Here is a 21,705-nt window from a genome sequence, read left to right as displayed (position 1 = left end):
GTTGAAAAAATAAAAAATTGAATTTGTAGGGGTGTCAAAAATTACCGGGAAACCGGGAAACCGGGGTCCCGGTTCTGGTTCCAGTTTGGAAAATCCAAAAACCGGGTACTTCGGTTCCGGTACCGGTTTTTGGTACCCGGTTTTTACCGGGAATACCGGAACCGGGTTTCCATTTTATATATATATATATATATATATATATATATATATTTTTTTTTTACACTTAGGTTTAGGTTTAGGGTAGGGTATTTTAAAAAATTAAATTTTTATTTCTAAGGCCCAAGTAGGCAAAAACATTGATTTTTTAGGATTTTTGGACTTTTTTAGGTTTATTTTTTAATTATTTGGAACAATCACAACAAAACTCCTTTAATTTAGACAAAGAAACTAATAGATTTTTTTTAAAATGGGCCAACTTATGAAAAACAAATTGGCTTATTTTAGGCCCAATACCTAAAATAAGCAAAAAAACCAATTTTTTTTTTTAAAAACCGGTTACCGAACCGGGTAAAACCGGAACCGACCTGTAACCGGGGTCCCGGTTCTGGTTCCGGTTTCTCAAGACACCCCTAGAAATTTGTGTGCCTTTGCCTTTGTCTTTGCCAAACCATTTACCAAACGTCGGGGTGTCAAAAATTACCGGGAAACCGAGGACCCGGTTCCGGTTTGAAAAATCCAAAAACCACTCCAGTTCCGGTACTCGGTTTTTACCGAGAACCAGGTTTCCATTATATATATATGCTAAGTTGAAATTTTCAGATAGTCAGTTTGAAAAGTAGGAAAAATGGTATGCTAAGTTGAAATTTTCAGATAGTCAGTTTGAAAAGTAGGAAAAATGGAAAATAAAGAAATATATTGTTTGAATATATATATATATATATTGTTGTAATATTTATATATAATGTTACTTGAATGTATAATATTAACATCTAAACAAGATTTGATGGAATTTTGATATTGGGTTTATTGGGTTGATTGTAGTAGTTGTTCATTTTCTGATGTTGGATTGTTGGAGTCTTAATCATCTGGAAATTTGGTCAATTGGGTCACTTATTTGGTGCCTTTCTTTGCATAAAGTTTGGTTCTTACAATTTTTTAGGCTCACAATGAAATATACTGTTTGAATATATATAAAGTATTTATTGTTGGTAGTTTATATTTATTGTTGTAATAATTATTTGAAACAATCACAACAAAACTTGTTTAATTTAGACAAAAAAAACAATTTTCTTAAAAAATCGGTTACCGGACCGAGTAAAACCGGAACCGGCCGGTAACCGGGACCCGGTTCTCAGTTAACCGGGGTCCCGGTTCCGGTTTCTCAAAACCGAGAAGCGGGATACCCTGGTTCCAGTTCTCGGTTTTGGCAAAAAACTAAGAAATTGGACTGGATTGACACCCCTAACCAAACGGTGCCAATGAGACTAGAAGTGAAAGGAAATTGATGTGATGTGACGCCGGTGCAACACCAGTGGTGGGTCCTCTCAGTGGCATCGAATCTCGTCCCTACATCTGCATCACGATGAACTTTGAGGCCGTAAGACTCTCTCTCCATTGCCTCTTTTTGGTGGGGTCCTCTCCGAACATCCATTTCAGTACACCATAAGAGCTCAGAGCTCGAAGATTCCTTCTCGCTCTATTCTACAAACCATCTTCTCATTCTCTTTCCAAATCATTCACTGACACACACCCTCAAAAGAAGAATCACTTCTGTTTTATTTGTTTTGCATTATTGTTTTTTTTTTTTTTGTTTAATTAAAAAAATATGATGGCAGTGGCATTGTAACTTTTTATCTGTAGCACAGAGTGGCTTCTCTCTGTTTCATCCTCTCACTTCAGCTTTTCAATGCCCATAATGGAGACTGGGCTTCTCCTATACTCTCTCTTCTTCATCCTTTTCCTTCTCTTCCATGCCTCTTCAGCTCAGATGCCAGGTACTTCCACTCCTCGCTCTTTGTTTCGCGTATATGTATGAGCAAAATAGTGAAATGAATTTTTTTTAAAAATACTTACTGGGTTTGTGGTGGATTGGTTTCTAATGCCCATATCTTGTTAAATATACTGGGGCTCTGTTCTTTTGGATTGCTCTGTGTATGCATTCTTAATTTTGCTTCGGTTGTCATTTTTGATATCTTTTGTTTGCTTTTTAAGATGGCAGTCTAAATAATAGAAAGGGAAAGTAACCATCTTTACAGTCCCACTCCACAGAAATAATGGCCAAACCAGAGATTTGAAGAACTGGAAACAATTGAAGCAAACGGCACAGTGGTTTTCGTCGTTTTGGCTTTTTTAGTGGATCTGATATTTTTCTTCAGTATAACAGATTCTGAAAAAGGGTAGAAAAGAAAAGAATAGAGGCCATAAGTTGTAACTGATATGCAAACCCTTCAACCCTGTACTTATAACCGTCTCATACAAGTTATATTAACCATGCTTCCTTTATAACCTACAACTACCTAAAATTGTTAGCTTTTTAGGTTGTCTTGTCCCATCTTGTAAAATTGTTCTTTTTACGGATGAAGTTAACATAAACTACATGCTTATAAGTGGCTGGGACTTGGAAATTGAATTCATGAGTCACTTTTTTGGGTGGTCAAATGTGTCCAAAAACTATAATCTGTCAATTACATCAACAAATAATCTGTCAATTACATCAACAACTGAAGAATCCTGCTCCAGTTTCCCTTGTGCTCAAGAATAAATTCAATGCGCATATTAGATACTGTGGTAAATAGTTGATCAAGATTAAAGCTGAGAGATATGATCGATCCAACTAGTGTATGCTATAATTAAACTAGATAAATCTATCCTTTCTCCATAGCATGTGTAAATCAAGAGGAAGAGATAGGCGTACTTCCATTGTTAGATGACTTGTTTTTCATGTCTGATCTGATCGCCGCGTTCCCATCTGTGTGTGTGGAGGAGACTAGTACCTCAACCCTAAAATTTGTCTGATGACGGATCATCCAATTTTAATTTTTTTTATTATATTGGTCTTAAACGCATATTTTCAATCTTGAATTTAGGTTCGACTTTGAATTCCACTATTATGTGGGATGAGATCTCTCTCTCTCTATTGTAGCTAAAATGAGATTTGTTTTAAGATAACTCCCTGCTGCTTATTTCCCGTTCTTTTATTATACCCCTTTTTATAATTGCATAAGGTTATTTGGAGTTTTATCCATTATGTGATAAAAACACTAGGTAGACAATAGCAGTTCCTTATAAAATTTGCATGGAGTTTGGATTTACTTTTCTTCTACACCAATATGGTCTTGTGAAGCAGGTTTTGTCAGTTTTGACTGTGGAGGTATAGAAAATTTCTCCGATGACATTGGCCTGGTGTGGACCCCTGACAGTCAACTTGCTTATGGAGAAACAGCTAACATATCTGTTGCAAACGAGACACGCAAGCAATACATGACCCTGAGGCACTTTCCTGCCGATTCCAGGAAGTATTGTTACACCCTTAATGTCATAAGTAGGACTAGGTACCTTCTGAGAGCAACATTCTTTGTATGGTAACTTTGACAACAGCAACGTTTATCCAAAATTTGACATTTCCCTTGGGGCTACTCATTGGTCTACAATAGTCATTTTGGATGCTGGTACTATAGAAGTCCGAGAGCTAATATTCCTGGCTTTAAGTCCTACTATCAGCGTGTGCCTATCCAATGCCACAACTGGGCAGCCATTTATATCTACTCTTGAGCTCCGGCAATTTAATGGTTCAGTTTATTACACAGATTTTGAGGCGCATTATTACCTCAGTGTCTCTGCCAGGATAAACTTTGGTGCAGATAGTGAAGCTCCAATCAGGTATGCACAGAATATTTGCTTAGAAGTGCTTTGCAGCCTGCTATTTCAAATATACAGTTATCTGAATGCATTTTAAAATAATATACATCAAACAATATGAGAAGAAAACAGATTAAGTTAGTCAAGTTGATCTGAGACATGTTGATGCCTAACAACCTAATAAGTGAGAATTTTGAGCTAGAAGAGGTGTACTAGCTACACATTATTGTTTGAAGATTTGTCCAAATTATGAAAAGATCTGTATCTCTGTTATTTTAGGTATCCTGATGAGCCTTTTGATAGAATATGGGAATCAGATTCCTTGAAGAAAGCAAATTACCTTGTTGATGTCGCTGCTGGAACCAAAAAAGTGTCAACCAAAATGCCAATTGATGTTAACAAAGATGAGAGGCCACCTGAAAAAGTGATGCAGACAGCTGTAGTTGGAACAAATGGCAAATGGATCGTTAACTTACCGGTTAAACTTGAACGGTTTTCCTGGTTTCGGATGGGCTGTCTCCTACTTTGCAGAAATTGAAGATTTGGATTCAGATGAGTCTAGAAAATTCAGATTGGTACTCCCAGGCTATCCTGAGATGAGCAAGGCTGTAGTCAATATTGAAGAGAATGCTCTAGGAAAATATATTGTTTATGAGCCTGGATATGTCAACTTAACCCTTCCCTTTTTATTATCTTTTAGATTTGGGAAAACATCAGATTCTTCCCTGGGGCCTCTTTTGAATGCTATTGAGATCAATAAGTATCTGGAGAAAAATGATGGTTCTTTAGATGGTAGGTATAATGAAGTGTGTGCATAAAGATCTAAGATCATGTTTTCTTACTTGTGTTGCATAGCTATTGTTTTTGCTTGTTGAGTGTTTTCTATTGAGTATCATTCTTTAACATGAATTTCATGAGTTGCAGGAGCGGTTATTGCTAATGTAGTTTCACCCTACTCATCAGCAGACTGGGCACAAGAGGGTGGTGACCCATGTCTACCAGTTCCGTGGTCATGGGTGCAGTGCAACTCAGATCCACAGCCAAAAATTGTTAAAATGTAATGGTTAAATTTTTTAAGGTTTTATCGCATGAATATCTAATAGTTTCTGCATTGTTTGCGTGTAGTCACCTACATATATGAATAGAAATGTCACTGATCCAATCACAACTATTTTGTGTCTCTGGTGCTTGGCAGTTTGCTTTCTAGAAAGAACTTAACAAGGAATATCCCTTCGGACTTGACAAAGTTGACTGGTTTAGTTGAGTTGTAAGTATAATACTGCATTTCCATTTTTCTGGATGGTGACTATTGGTTTCAGTGTTTAAAGTCCACAAGTATTGATGACCCTTATATTATAATCATCCCTTTGTCTTGTGGTTGCAGGTGGCTTGATGGTAATTCACTTAATGGTCCATTACCTGATTTTACTGGATGCATAGATTTGAAAATCATGTAATCTACGATGACTTGCTCTCTAAATCATGGGTATATTAAAAAATTAAGCTAATCATGATCTTTGCCTTGTGTAGTCATCTCGAGGACAATTAATTGACAGGTGGTCTGCCTTCTTCTTTGTTCAACCTACCGAAGTTGAGGGAATTGTAAGTTATTGGGACTTCTATATCGGTAATTGTATTGCTTTAAAATTTGAAGACTCCTTGTAAACATCTATTAATTAACTTGAACCATAAAAACCCCAAGGGGTTGGCCCAAGTGGTGGAGGCCTTGGTCTTAAGGTTTGCTCCTTCAAGGTCCAAGGTTCAATACCTCATGGGTGCAAACAATCTCTTGGGGCCACACCCCCTGGTGAAAAGCCAGCGATTTAGCCAGTTTCGTATAGGGAAACTTTTAAGGGTGCGGTGCACGGAACTAGGTTTACTCTGTAGGAGTGGGTCTGAAGGGCCCTGCCTTGGAGAGGTTCCTCGACATAAAAAAATAAAAAATAAAAAATAAAAATAAACTTGAACCATAAATCTTACCTTAAGGTGATGCATCGAGTTGATGACTCAGAGATTATGTATATTATTACAAATTTTTTTTTTTTTTTTTGATAAACAAGTAACTGACTTTATTAAAAGTGTAAGGCGCCCCTAAGTACACTTGAAGTATACAAGGAGGATCACCTAACTAGAAAGGGAAAAACGTACAAGGAAATCATCATAGCTAAACGAAACCGGGAAAACAAACGCTACAGTCCAAAGATACAGAGTATAGAAACAATAGGATAAAAAGTCCTCGATAGACCTCTCCACATCCTCGAAGCACTTATTATTTCTCTCTCTCCATAGACACCAAAAAAAGCAAGTAGGCACCATCTTCCAGCAGCACTCCCCCCCCTTCCTGTAGACCACCAACAGGCTAGCAACTCGAAAACCCGACCAGGCATCACCCATGATAACCCAAAACGGCCAAAAAAGGCACTCCACAAAGCAGACGCCACCTCACAATGAATAAGAAGATGATCCACCGTCTCCTCACTCTTCTTACACATCCAACATCTGTTTACTACAATCACATTTCTCTTTCTGAGGTTATCTAAGGTCAGAATTTTCCTCCAAGCCGCCGACCACGCAAAAAATGCTGCCCTTGGAGGAGCCTGTGTCCGCCACACACTCTTCCAGGGGAACCTCCTCCCTTCCGAGCATGCCAAGGAGAGAAAGAGAGACTTGACCTTGAACGTACCTCTTTGGGAAGAGTTCCCACCATAATCTATCTTCCGACCGTCTTCTCACTCCTGTAGAATGTAACAGCTGGAAAAATGAGGCAAAGGCCTCCACCTCCCAATCATGAGCCTCCCTCGAAAAACTCACGTTCCACTGGTTGGACCCCCCTAGCATCTCCACGTTATCCGCAATTGAGGCCTCCTTCGCACAAGCTATACTATAAAGGATCGGAAAAGCTATCTTGAGAGCTGAATCTCCACACCACCAATCATGCCAAAAGCTAATCCTAGACCCATCCCCCACTGCAAATCTCGTAAAGCCTTTGAAAGTTTCCCACCCTTTTCTAATATTCTTCCATAACCCTACCCCAAACGTGCCTCTAGGCTCAACCGAACACCATCCTCCCCATAAGCTTCCAAACTTCGCATCTATCACAACTCTCCACCAAGCATCTCTTTCCAACCTATAACGCCACAACCATTTCCCTAAAAGAGCGCGGTTGAAAACCAATAAGATCCTGATCCCCAACCCTCCTTCCTTGATCGGAGTGCACACCTGCGACCACTTCACCAAGTGGTATTTGAACTCTTCGCCTATCCCTCCCCAAAGAAAATTGCGTTGAAGCTTCTCAATGCGCTTAGCAACACTCACCGGAATAGGGAAAAGAGACAAGTAATAAGTGGGCAGGTTAGCAAGAGTGCTCTTAATAAGGGTGACCCTACCCCTTTTCGACAAATACAACCTTTTCCAGCTGGCCAACCGATATTCAATCTTCTCGATCACTCCATCCCAAATATGCTTGGACTTATAAGAACCTCCCAACGGGAGACCAAGGTACTTCACTGGCAAAGTAGCTGCCTCACACCCTAAAATACCGGCTAACGAAGCTACTTGCTCCACATTCCCCACCGGAATAAGCATCAATTTAGCCAAATTAACCTTCAACCCGGAAGCAGCTTCAAACAACAAGAACAAACTCTGCAAGTAACGTAACTGGGCAGGCCTAGCATTGCGGAAAATCAAGGTGTCGTCGGCAAATAAAAGATGGGAGACTGTAATGTTGCCGATTTTGAAGCCTTCTAACAACCCCCTATGAACTGCCGCCGAAATCATCCTACTCAGGACCTCCATCACAAACACAAACAGCAAAGGAGAGAGAGGATCCCCTTGTCTCAAACCCCTGGAGCTACTAAAAAACACCTTTAGGAGACCCATTTACCAGAATCGAGAACCGCACCGAGGAAATGCAATGTTGAATCCAAGAACACCAAACCCCTCCAAAACCACACCTCCTTAGCAAGTACATCAAGAAGCCCCAATTCACATGATCGTAAGCTTTTTCCAAATCCATTTTGCAAATGACCCCTGGCTCCCCAGATCTTATCCTACTACCAAGGCATTCATTAGCAATCAAGATGGGATCTAGAATCTGTCGACCTTTGATGAAAGCATTTTGCCACTTGGAGATAATCTTGTCCAACACAACCTTCAATCTGTTTGCTAAAACCTTGGCAATAATTTTGTACATACCTCCCACAAGGCTAATCAGACGGAAATCTTTAAGGTTGATGGCACCGGGAATCTTCGGAATAAGCGAAATGAACAAGGCGTTGAGGCTCTTTACAAACATCCCGCAAGCATGGAAAGCACTGAAGACCCTCATAATGTCCTCCCTCACCACATCCCAACAAGCTTGGAAGAACGCCATAGAAAACCCATCGGGGCCCGATGCCTTGTTGCCATTCATCTTAAACACGACCTTTCTAACCTCTTCCTCTTCAAAATCTCTCTCCAACTAGCTGGCCTCTCCCTCCGAAATGGAATCCAAGGAGATACCATCTACCAAAGGCCTCCAACTGTGTTGTTCAGCAAAGAGCTTTTGGTAGAAATCAACAATGTGCTCACTAATCTCATCCTGATTTGAAGAAAGATTATCCCCAATCATAAGATTCTCTATCGAATTATATCTTCTGTTAGAGTTGGCTATGGAATGAAAGAATTTAGTGCACTTGTCCCCTTCCTTTAACCAAAACACCCTAGATTTTTGTCTCCAACTAATCTCCTCCATAAGAGTACACTTCTCTAATTCTCGAACAACCTCGGCCTTCCTCGCTAACTCCTCCTCGTTCAAAGCCCTACTTTCTTCGTGCTCATCAAACACCCGAAGATCTTCAAGAAGAGTCCGCTTATTCCTCTCAATGTTACCAAACACCTCCTCATTCCAAGTCTTCAAATTCAGCTTCAAGGCCTTGAGTTTGCGAGCGCGAACAAAGCTCGGCGTACCTTGGAACTCATAAGAATCCCACCATTGTTTCACTAAAGCAATAAAGCCTTCCTCCTTAAGCCACATATTCTCAAACCTGAATGGCCTTTTCCCCTGGGATACCTCCCCCAACTCAAGCATGATTGGGAAGTGATCCGAGCATAGACGTGGGAGCCTCTTCTGCCTCACCCCTGGAAACCAGGCTTCCAACTCTGGAGAAACAAGAAACCGATCAATCCTAGACCATAGCGGAGGATCTTGAGAGACCGACCAAGTGCAAACAACCCCGACAAGGGGAAGGTCCATAAGCCCTTGTTCAGAAATAAAATCTGAGAAACCCATCATAGCAGAATCCAGACGAGCTCCACCAGATCTTTCACTAGGGAATCGAGTAACATTGAAATCTCTCCCAATACACCATGGCACGTTCCACCAACTAAGAACGCCAGCCAACTCATCTCAAAGGAGCCTTCTATCCCTATCAATATTCGGACCATACACCCCTGCAAACGCCCACACAGAGATATCTGCCACGTTCCTGAAAGACACAGCTAGGGTAAAATCCCCTATACAGACATCGATCTTCTCCACCACCCTAGTATCCCACATGATTAAAATACCACCCGAGGCCCCACTAGAATCCAAACAGTACCAATCCACATGATTTCGCCTCCATAAACTGCGAACAATGTTTCTAGACATATCCTGAATCTTGGTTTCTTGAAGGCAAACAACATCTGCATTCCAATCCCTAAGCAAATTACTCACCCTCAAGCGCTTATCCCTCTTATTCAACCCTCTCACATTCCAAGAGATTATGCTTATCTTCATAACACTACTACATTCCCCCTCCCTTTCCTGCTTCCCCGAATTGAGCTCCCACTTCTGGCATCATAATTCACCGAACACTCCAAATTCCTCATCTGCCTTTTACCCTTAGTGCCGCTATTTGAAGTAGTTACCATCCCATTATTTCGACACTCCTCTTCTAGAGAGGTTAACAATGCTAACAACTGCAGCTTATGACCGGCAAACGAAATCCCCACGATCGGATATATCTCATTGGCACACTGGATAACCCAATCGGAATAGCCTGCTGCATCCCCTAAATTAGGACCATAACTGTTCAAAGGCGAAGGCCCCTCTATTCCACACGCCTCTGCCCTCCCGCCTTCCTTACTCCTATCCTCAACCAAGACTTCACCCCCACAACTCTTAGCTACCACCACCTGACCAGCCTCTCGAGTCTCAACCAAACCTGAACACCGGAATCCTCTATTTGAAGGATCATCGTCCTAGACATGCAGCCCACCAGTATACCTTAGTTGCTGCACTTGACCCAATCCCCCACTAGCCTGACCGACAACCTGGAACACTTCACCGCCATACCAAGGTTACAACTCACTGCCCTCACACACTGTACCTGGCATCACCGGCATCTTCTGGTGCGAAATAGTATCCCCACCGCCCAAAACCACCATCTCTGGTGCTCCGACAGCTCCAGATGTCTCCCCAGACTCGACCTACTCAAGCTCCTCACCGGCGGCGACCAAAAATGGCACCTCCGGCGTTGTCTGGCTTGACAGAGACTCCCCCCCTTTCGAAATCACGACCGCCGGAGCACTGAATAAATCGCCGGCCATCTCTGACTCACCGGCGACAACCACCAACGGCATCTTCGGCTTTGTCTGGCACGGAAACATCTCCCCCCTGTCCTTAATCACGATCGCCGGCGTGCAGCAGCTGTTTCCGGCCAGAATCAACGCTTCTGTACTGCTAGAAAACTCACCGGGACCACCACCAGAAACTCCCACTGTAGCCGGCGATCCCTCTTCTGTGTACGCCCCTACTGCCACCGACGACGACGCACCTGGGTCACCTGCTGGAGACCTTCAGCATCCCTCCTACAGGCCGATCGTGTTAAACACCTCCGAAGATCCCTTGGGTCTTGCCCCTTCTGGACCAGACACGCATGGGCTGGACTGACCCAGACCCAAGCCCACCTTCCTATGCCTATACACAGCCACCACCTTCTTCTTTCCCTTAAACTTTCTCTTGGGCCATTGGCCTTTCTGTTAGACCCATCCTCCCCCTCCAAATCTCTAACCTCCATGTTAATCTTCTTGGGTTGGGCCTCCCCTTGCTTGAATGAGACCCCTCCTGCCAGACCACACACGCACGCCCCCCCAGTCCTTGTGTAACCACTCCTCTCCTCCAGACTCTTAATTGAAAAATCAAACCTCTCTAGACCCACGTCAATCTCTCCCCTCAACCTACTCAATGACTCCTTCGCATTAATGAGTTCAGTTTTCACACGAAACCAGGCCTGCTCTTCGAGCCTACCTACCCCCTCCCATCTCTTCACGTGATCGTCTCCAACTTCCGATGCTGCCATCATTGCCGAGGCGTTCAACCTGCTCACTAGAGATTGATTTCTGCTCGCCGGAATCCTGTTGACAACACCCCGTGACCCCCCTGCCTTTAGGTTGCACAATCCCTCCGCGTCAGAGAATTGGTTCTTCTTCGGTCCCTCCACGCAACCGCCACCAGTGGAAGCAATCCTCGCCTTGTGCGTACCCACCCCCTGCTCCGTGGAAGCATGGTATTGTTTATCCTTCTCTACAGCAGCCTCCTTCAACCATCTAGGCACCCTGGCTATCGACTCGGAATAAGCAATAAAACAGTCATATGCCGGTTGCAACGACGACCTCAGCACTTCCGCGAAACTCCTCCTTCCCACCCCCTCAAACTTCTTCTTGTTTACCGTGACCTCCCTGACCTCGCACAGTGAAGACTTAGCCAAACGCACCTCCGAGATGAAACGTTCCCAACCTTGACCAACTTGCCCTTCTGGTATAATAATCGATCCTCTTCTTTGCCTTCCATCAAATTCTTCTACTGTCAGAAAACGTCCATTCCTGTTGGAGCATTTTTGCGCAATTATCCGAGGAAACCCTGCTCTGGATTGGTCCCAAAAAACCTTAGAAGTTTCCACTACCACCAAGTCCTCCGCAATGCGCCCCAACCACAGCAACTCATCCTTCTTCAAGAAGATGGTTTTTTGTATCCTATTGCTTCTTTCAAAAATCCTCACCCCTGAACTTTTTATCAGTAACTCAAACTTCTTGGACTCCACAGACCACTTCCTCGAATCAGCCATAACACTAACCAATCAGCTAACAAACTCGACACCCAAACAGGTCACTCGCGCCACCCACACCCCTGCACTCAGGCGGGGGTGGATGAGAGAGAAGAGAGAAAAGTCATGTTTTCCTAGAAGCCATAAGAACCAGATTCTCTTACACAAATAGTCCCACCAAATGCAACAGGAGTTATTTAGAATGATGAACAACTTTTATTAACTGCACTTTAACTTCAGAAAAGATTAGAATGGAAAAGATCAAAGTTTGAAATCTCCATGTTTCAGCAAATTTGTCAAAAGGAAAAAAAAAAGAGAAGGTGATGTAGACAAAATACAAATGATGAAGCTGGGTATTAAATTTCTGGGCAAGGTACAAATGTATCAAACTTTCAATTACCTCATTCCGTTAGGATTTTTTATTAAATTTTGTCAACATTATCAAAATACCCATGTTTTTTTTTAAAAAAAAAAATAGAAAAATTTTAAAAACATTTGCAAAGATGTGACAAAAATATTGCAAAGATGTTTTTTTATTAAAGAAATAAACGTATGAATCTTTACAAATTTTTTTATTTTATTTTTTCTAATAAAAAAATATGAGTATATTAGAAATTTTGACAAAATTTAACAAAAAATTCAAACGGAAGGGGGTAATTGAAAGTTCGATACCCCCTTAATTATGAGTTTTTGAACTTCGGAGAGTACTTTCAAAATGCGTGAAAGTTCGCCCGGGGGGGGGGGTTTGTGAAGTTTCCCAAAAAATAAAGAATCTTGAACAGTTTATATAAGTTGGTCAAGGTAATTTGGCTGCAGAAACAGAATGTAGAAGGAGATTCAACTCATGAAAAATTACCTCGTTTGCAAATTCCCTCTTTCCCTGGAAGGAATTACTGGTTAGAACTTTGACTGCAATTTGTTTATCATCTTTCATTTTCCCATAGTATACAACTCCAAATCCTCCGGAACCAATTTTCTTCTCAAATTTATTTGTAGCGTCTTCAATTTCAGAGAAAGTGAAGCAATGCGCAGCTTCTGTGGGAGCATCACTCTTGGATGGAACTAGCCTTTGAACAGGCAGGGAATGTTCAAGTTGTTCTATAACAAATCAAAACATGTTTTGTTAAACCAACTTCAATTTTTATAAAAGCAAGAGATGAACTTGAAGATTGCTCCAGGCTCATACCTTGCTCAAAATACTTTTTCTTCCCTTTGCTCATAAATAGGCAAGATGCAATAGTAGCTATAAGCAGAACAACAGCCCCAACTGATGAACCAATAATTATATTCATGTGACTTCCTCTTTTGTCACCTTTATGAAGATAATTGTTCCCAGAGTAGCTGAGGAGAATAGAAGTAGCAAGGGTTGGCACATTGGAGTGACAGACACATAGAAAATCACAAACCCCCCCCCACCCCCCCCCCCCCCCCCTCCCAAAAAAAAAAGATATTTGTGTGAGGAGGCAAGATATAGACAAATCCACGTTCATATTAAATCTGACAATAGGATTTCAGTTCAACATATCGGCATGCAAAAGTAATTTAAGACATAGTGTGGAGTAACACACATGAACTGACTATTGCTGTGTTTATCTAAAGCACAGAACCATATGGCAGGGCCTTCAAAGCCATTTTAGTTTCCACAATCCGAAACACACAAACAACATTGTAATCAGCCATGTAAAAACATACATAACCAATTCCTCTCATAGTCCATTGTGGTTGAAAGTTAAAAGCAGTGTAATCTTCCACAAAACAACATACTTTTGAAGAGGGCAAAAAACTTAAGATTGTTAACAAAGAATATGACTCTTAGACGCAGCTACCTCAAAATGACATCTACTTCATCATTAATTCCAAAATTACTTGTGTGGCCATCCATAAGGAAAATCTTGCTTAAAAAGGGTGAACTAGATTCTGCAGTCTAAAATCATGCTACTAATGAAATATCATTATTTCATTAGTAGATATTTCATTAGTAGCATGATTTTAGACTGCAGAATCTAGTTCACCCTTTTTAAGCAAGATTTTCCTTATGGATGGCCACACAAGTAATTTTGGAAGTAATGATGAAGTAGATGTCATTTTGAGGTAGCTGCGTCTAAGAGTCATATTCTTTGTTAACAACCTTAAGTTTTTTGCCCTCTTCAAAAGTATGTTGTTTTGTGGAAGATTACACTGCTTTTAACTTTCAACCACAATGGACTATGAGAGGAATTGGTTATGTATGTTTTTACATGGCTGATTACAATGTTGTTTGTGTGTTTCGGATTGTGGAAACTAAAATGGCTTTGAAGGCCCTGCCATATGGTTCTGTGCTTTAGATAAACACAGCAATAGTCAGTTCATGTGTGTTACTCCACACTATGTCTTAAATTACTTTTGCATGCCGATATGTTGAACTGAAATCCTATTGTCAGATTTAATATGAACGTGGATTTGTCTATATCTTGCCTCCTCACACAAATATCTTTTTTTTTTTGGTGGGGGGGGGGGGGGGGTTTGTGATTTTCTATGTGTCTGTCACTCCAATGTTGCAACCCTTGCTACTTCTATTCTCCTCAGCTACTCTGGGAACAATTATCTTCATAAAGGTGACAAAAGAGGAAGTCACATGAATATAATTATTGGTTCATCAGTTGGGGCTGTTGTTCTGCTTATAGCTACTATTGCATCTTGCCTATTTATGAGCAAAGGGAAGAAAAAGTATTTTGAGCAAGGTATGAGTCTGGAGCAATCTTCAAGTTCATCTCTTGCTTTTATAAAAATTGCAGTTGGTTTAACAAAACATGTTTTGATTTGTTATAGAACAACTTGAACATTCCCTGCCTGTTCAAAGGCTAGTTCCATCCAAGAGTGATGCTCCCACAGAAGCTGCGCATTGCTTCACTTTCTCTGAAATTGAAGACGCTACAAATAAATTTGAGAAGAAAATTGGTTCCGGAGGATTTGGAGTTGTATACTATGGGAAAATGAAAGATGATAAACAAATTGCAGTCAAAGTTCTAACCAGTAATTTCTTCCAGGGAAAGAGGGAATTTGCAAACGAGGTAATTTTTCATGAGTTGAATCTCCTTCTACATTCTGTTTCTGCAGCCAAATTACCTTGACCAACTTATATAAACTGTTCAAGATTCCTTATTTTTTGGGAAACTTCACAAACCCCCCCCCCCGGTCGAACTTTCACGTATTTTGAAAGTACCCTCCGAAGTTCAAAAACTCTTAATTAAGGGGGTATCGAACTTTCAATTACCTCCTTCCGTTTGAATTTTTTGTTAAATTTTGTCAATTTTTAATATACTCATATTTTTTTATTAGAAAAAATAAAATAAAAAAATTTGTAAAGATTCATACGTTTATTTCTTTAATAAAAAAAACATCTTTGCAATATTTTTGTCACATCTTTGCAAATGTTTTTAAAATTTTTCTATTTTTTTTTTTTTTTAAAAAAATGGGTATTTTGACAAAATTTAATAGAAAATCCTAACGGATTGAGGTAATTGAAAGTTTGATACATTTGTACCTTGCCCAGAAATTTAATACCTAGCTTCATCATTTGTATTTTATCTACATCACCTTCTTCCTTTTTTTTTTTTTTTTTTTTTTTCCTTTTGACAAATTTGCTGAAACATGGAGATTTCAAACTTTGATCTCTTCCATTCTAATCTTTTCTGAAGTTAAAGTGCAGTTAATAAAAGTTGTTCATCAGTCTAAATAACTCATGTTGCATTTGGTGGGACTATTTGTGTAAGAGAAAGCTGGTTCTTATGATTGTGTACGCCTCAATTTCATCTAGGTGACTCTTCTTTCAGGGATACATCACAGGAACCTGGTACAGTTTCTTGGGTTTTGCCAGGAAGGAGAGAGAAGTATGCTTGTTTATGAGTTCATGCATAATGGAACTCTCAAGGAACATCTTTATGGTAAGCTCAAAGATTTCTGAATTAAGCAACTGGAGTTTGAATGCTCAACCACGTATAAATTTTTCGTAGGCCTGTTAACACATGAACAGAGTATCAATTGGATCAGGCGACTTGAGGTTGCTGAGGATGTCGCAAAAGGTTTATAAGCTAAAATAAATTCTTTCTTATATTGCTCACAGAAGCCTCTCCTCTGTAATAGAGTAATTAAATGGACTCATGTATTCTCATTGTTATTTAGGGATTGAATACCTTCATACCGGCAGCGTTCCAGCCATTATTCATAGGGACTTGAAAAGCAGCAATATTCTTCTCGGCAAACACATGAGAGCCAAGGTTTCAGATTTCGTTCTTTCAAAACTTGCAGTAGATGGATCCTCTCATGTATCAAGCACAGTTCGGGGCACCTTCGGTTATTTGGATCCCGAGTAAGGCTTTTCTCTGCCTTAATTAAATTCTGCCACTTTTCCTCAAGATCAAGTCAGCATCATATCTGTTTGAATCTTTGAACAAATTTGCAAATAAAAAGAGTGTCTTCAATAAAAAAAATTAACCACTCGTGTTTGAGATGGTTGGCTTCACCTGCTTAAAATTTTCTTGGATCAATTGGCCACCTTCAAATGTATTACATTATAAAGATTTTTTTTTTCTCATGATATGCAGGTATTACATCTCGCAGCAGTTGACAGACAAAATCGATGTTTATAGTTTTGGTGTCATTCTTCTTGAGCTAATATCTGGTCAAGAAGCCATATCTAATGAAAGCGTTGGTGTTAATTGCCGTAACATAGTCGAGTGGGTAAGTGTGTTTTATGTTGAAGCCGGCATTTGTTTGAGATTGCGTTTAAGAAATAAAGCTTTTAAGTTAAAAAGCGTTTTTTGGTAAAAGTTTTATTTTAAAACTTTTGTCAAAAGTGCGTTTTGACAATTTTTAGGCTTTTTAAACCCTTAAAAGTGCTTTTAATTTTTTTACCAAACGATTGTTTTTTTCTTCAAACGGATTTTTTAGTGTTAAACGCACTTTTATGCCCCTCAAACGTAATTTCAAACATGTCACAATAACTAAATTCATCCCACAAATTCCATTAAAGTAAAACCATTTTTATAAAACAACTCAAATTAGTTTTCATTTTCTAAAAATTACACGTTACTTTTCAACATGACCAATCTTCAATTGGGTTTCTCCCATCATTTTTGTTTTTTGGTTTCTTTGAAAGATTAAAATCATCAGTATAGAAACCCTCCTTCTATGACATTTACAGGCAAAGTTGCATATTGAGAGTGGAGACATTCAAGGAATCATTGATCCTTTACTACACGAAGAATTCGACATCCAATCAATGTGGAAGATAGCAGAGAAAGCTCTGATGTGCGTGCAACCACAAGGGCATATGAGACCATCAATTTCAGAAGTTGCCAAGGAGATTCAAGATGCAATCTCAATTGCGAAGGAAACATTGGCTCTAAGAGAAGGTAGCTCTGATGATATGTCAATGAATTCTCCTCATTCTTACTGGAGCGCCTGTTCTTCCATGCATTTGGGTGGTGCTGATGATTACATCTCAATTGATGAATCCTTTGCACGGCCTCTGCACGATAGTACAAACACCAAATAGCTCATTTTTTGTGAAAAAAAAAAAAAAAAAAAATTCATATTTTTTGTTAGAGTGAGCTTACAATTTTTCGCTTATTTGTTACGAGAATGGAGTTTTATACGGAATAATTATTAATATTAGAATATATTAAAATATATGATACGGTAAGATATTTTATTGTGTTTATTTTTGTTTGATGTTGTCTTTATTTTATTTCATGTAAGAATCTTGATGACTCAGTCATTGTTTATATTTTAATAAGAGCTGATGACTAGCCCTAAAAAATATTGTAATAGTTTGCCTATTTAAAGGCCATAATGTTATGAATAAAGTAATCAGAAAATTAATCCAAACTTTATATTTAAAAAGGTTTTAGGTTTTCTTTAACAAATCTAAAAGGGTCTAGGTTCTCGCAAAATTTAACAATCTATCCCGTTACATGTATGTAAAAGCATTTACGTAACAGTATTCCTTTAGTTTTGATCAGCAGTGGTTTCTGTTTTAGTGTTAATGTCTAGTTGTGGATAAAAGGTTCTCCTAATGAATCCAACTAATTCATGAAGCATAAATCATGCCTCATACCTATTTGCTTGCGACAATGCTCAAAGCAATTTTACCAGAATGATGCAAAGTAGCAATTGAAAAAATTTCAGCAATGTGTCCTAATTATGTGTCCTAATTATGGCTGTAAGATTCTTTTTTTAAAAAATCCCAGACATGAATTAAATAATAGATCAGAGAAAATCCTATTCCAAGAATATTAAGCTATAAAATTAAACATGAACTGATTTGGAGACAAGTCAAAGGCAAAACCTTGAACCCTCTGTGTCAGGAGAATTAATTATCTAGTAGCTATAGAGTGCAATGTAAATGGAGACATCTCGAGAGGCCATCTTTTTCCTTCTCTGAAGTGTCAACACGTGCGATCAAATGGCCCACGGGGACTGTGGCACATGATATCTCCCTCTTGTACAATATGATTGAAATATAGACGAGTAGATGTTCTTGAATTGTAGTGTTCTATAATGCCTTTCGGTGCCACGTGTCTAATTGGTTGGTTCATATCAAGTAAGGAGGTCCATGGTCAAAGTTGTAGTCAGGCCATGGTGAGTAGGCAACCATAGCTGATATTGAATGTACTTTTAAAGGCAAAGGTGTACTTTAATATAAGATTTATTTATTTTATTTTTTATTTTATAATTCGTAAGATTTTGAGCATCTTTAGCATATTCTTTAAATATAATCACCTTTTTTTTTTTTTTTTTTTTTTTTTTTTTTTCTAATTGAATAAGGAAAGGGCTACAGAGGAGGATCTTTCCCACTTCTGATCCGGATGGAAGAGAGAATAGGAGATCCTGTGGGAATGCTTCCAAAAACAAGATGGGAAGCGGCCCATTTACCTAAAGCATGTGCCCGAAAATTGGCACTACGAGACACTTTCAAAATATTCCAACTTTGAAAGGAAGATAAAACTAAACTAACATCAGCTATACAATGAGCAAAGTTCCAAGAGGAAAATAAGGAAGGATTGTTAATAGCTAAAACCACTAGAAGAGCATCCCCTTCCAAGGCTAGTAAACTACAACCTAGAGAAGAGGCTAAACGGGAAGCCAGCAAGGCTGCAAAAGCTTCACCTTGAAGGACATCTGTACCCAGGAGCTTCTGAGTAGCTGCACCAACAATATCACCCCTTTCATTACTAATCACAGCTGCTGCAACAGCAAAAGAGCCCTTCACTGCAACATCAAAATTTCCTTTCAACCAACCAGCAGCTGGAGGCTTCCACAAGGCAGGAAGAGCGAGATCATTCCAAGCCACAAGATGATAATTGAAGCTGCAAGAAATTTGATGGATAGCTTTAATGGGAGAGGGCTGCACACCTTCATGAATTAAGAGGTTCCTGCACCTCCAAATATGATCCAACATGAGAACAACAAACAATTGAAATTTCCTAACATCAGATTTAGGAATACCAAAAGAATCCACAGGGGACAAAATAGCAAGAACCCAATCCGAAATAGGCAAGGAGAAGTAAGCCGAAAAAGAGATAGGCCAAGGGGAAGAACTCCACAAAATTCTAGCCAAATCACACTCCAAAAAAATGTGAGATAAAGTCTCCAAAGGTCCTTTACAAAAAGGGCAAAGCCAAGCATCTGGATCTTCACTAACCACAAACCTACCAATCTTAGCCCTTGAAGGAAGAATATCCCAAGCAACCTTCCAAAGCAAATGTTTCAACCTTGCTTGGATTTTTAACCCCCAAAGAGAAACCCAAGCTTCTGTAGCAAGAGGAGGAAACCTGCCCCCCAAAGACAATGAAAGATCATGAGCTGACTTCACTGAGAAATTACCTGAAGGAGATAGAGCCCAAACCCACTTATCAAAAGAAACACAAACAGGCAAATGAATGCTAAGAATGCTGTTCACCGTAAGGGGATCAAAAAGATCCTGCAGCAAGGACAAATTCCAAATTCTCCTAATAGGGCAAATAAGATCAGCAACCGCATAAGATGGGAGCCCCACCAAGTTAACATTCGGAATAGGCTTAAAAAAAGGCATGAGAGGAATCCAAGGAGAATTCCAAATATCAACATTAAGACCACTAGAAATGGAAATACATGCTCCCTGCTCCACAAAAAATATAATCACCTTTAGTCTTCAATAAACATTTCAAAATACAAATTTCTCCCTTTCCTCTCCCTCTTTTCTCTCTTTTCAATAAAAATAATATTTAAATAAAATAAATAGTTGCATAAATAATCTATTAAATTTTATATTAAAAAACTAATAGCTAATTTTTTTATTTTTTTTTTTAAAGTACATTTTGAGCTGCTAAAATGGCCACTACTACTGTAGATGCTTAGAGCATCTCATCAATAGTAGCTAAAATATCTAGTAAAAAGAAAGATAGGAAAATGATGAGAAAATATTAAATACCATGTCTCTTCACTTGAAATATAGATGATCTATTTCATGGTACATATTACTAGTTAGATGTAAAATATCTAATGTGGTATGTTGTTGTGTGTTTAAAAAAAATTAAAATGATGTAATATAATTTACACTATTAGTTATAACAAAATAAAATTTGGACACTTATGTAGGTCCTACAAATTTAATGATTAATTTAAATAAAGGATGAGAGAATAACGAAATAATACTAATAAAACGATACTTGCTGATATGGCAAAATCTCCACCATTGAATTTAAAAACAATGTTGAGATTTGAAGAAATTTACTTGGTAGAGTACTTTAAGAATGGTAGGATTATGATCGTTGTTGATGGTGGACCTCACAGATTCAATGATGGATTTACATAATAGACAAGAGATTGATGTGTAACACTTCTCTTTTCAAATTAAATAGATATAGTTTTGTTAAATCAATATTTACTATATTGTTCTTTATTTTAGAAATAATAATTACTTAATCCTAATATTTAATTTGAAAACTAATTGCTAAGATTTGAGCAAATAATAAAAGAGGAATGCTACGGTTATTCTTGATGTTCTCTTGGTCCTATGTAAGGGTGTTCGCGAGCAAACTCAGGATCGACTTGTATAAACTCGACTCGATTAATTTATAGGTGTAAACGAGCCGAGCTTGAGCGAGCTTCCCTTATTCGGGCTCTAGACAGACTCAATCTAATACATAGGTAGCTCATATTGCAACATTTATTTTCCCGGCCATAAGTGCAAAATCCTCACACCGAAACTTATCATCCTCGATCCAAAAGTCAGGACAAAAATCTTTATCTCAAAGATCACTCATGAAAGCAAATCTAAAGAGAAGTCAAATCTCTATTATAAAAAAAAAAAAACAAAAACACAATAAAAAAAAAAAAAAAAAAAAACAACTACAACAACCGAAGCGAGGGAGGCAAAAATTCCAACCGATTTCGAGGAGGTGAAGAGCGATGTAGCACGGTGGAGGGCGAACGGAGGCAGCGTAGTATCAAAAAGATAAATTTAAAAAAGAAAGGAAAAAAAAACAAGAAGGGAAGGGAAAGGAAAGAAGAGGGGAGTAAGGGGGGAGGGGAAAGGAGGAGGGAGCTCCCTTCTCTAGGGCTGTCAAACGCGTTGGTGTGTCAACCCTCCTAATTAATTCTCTCTCTCTCTCTCTCTCTCTCTCTCTCTATATATATATATATATATATATATATATATAATGGGATAAAGAATTAATTAGGAGGGTATCTCATAACAAAAGGGAAAATTTAAAAAAATTTGGAGAGACTACTTTCCCAAGGGTCTATTTAGCCTCTCAATTTCTATTCCCTCCCGGTGTTCTACATCTAATGCTACAAATAAATATTTGAAAGTATT

General features: G+C 39.1%; 1 pseudogene across 1 annotated transcript; it reads left to right on the top strand.

Annotated features, from left to right (window-relative positions):
- Positions 1 to 1,791: 1,791 nt before the first annotated feature.
- Positions 1,792 to 17,539, top strand: LOC132161603 (putative LRR receptor-like serine/threonine-protein kinase At1g67720; annotated as a pseudogene). Its single transcript, XR_015909387.1, has 14 exons — positions 1,792 to 1,934; positions 3,287 to 3,819; positions 4,078 to 4,590; positions 4,723 to 4,855; positions 4,994 to 5,065; positions 5,183 to 5,251; positions 5,329 to 5,403; positions 14,385 to 14,584; positions 14,673 to 14,914; positions 15,661 to 15,787; positions 15,857 to 15,925; positions 16,026 to 16,212; positions 16,448 to 16,583; positions 17,047 to 17,539. The product of XR_015909387.1 is annotated as a putative LRR receptor-like serine/threonine-protein kinase At1g67720 (transcript).
- The last annotated feature ends 4,166 nt before the right edge of the window (positions 17,540 to 21,705 follow it).

The sequence above is a fragment of the Corylus avellana genome, chromosome 10 (assembly GCF_965113065.1).
Source record: "Corylus avellana chromosome 10, dhCorAvel1.hap1.2, whole genome shotgun sequence".
NCBI lineage: Eukaryota > Viridiplantae > Streptophyta > Magnoliopsida > Fagales > Betulaceae > Corylus > Corylus avellana.
This window is presented reverse-complemented; position numbering and strand designations above follow the sequence as displayed.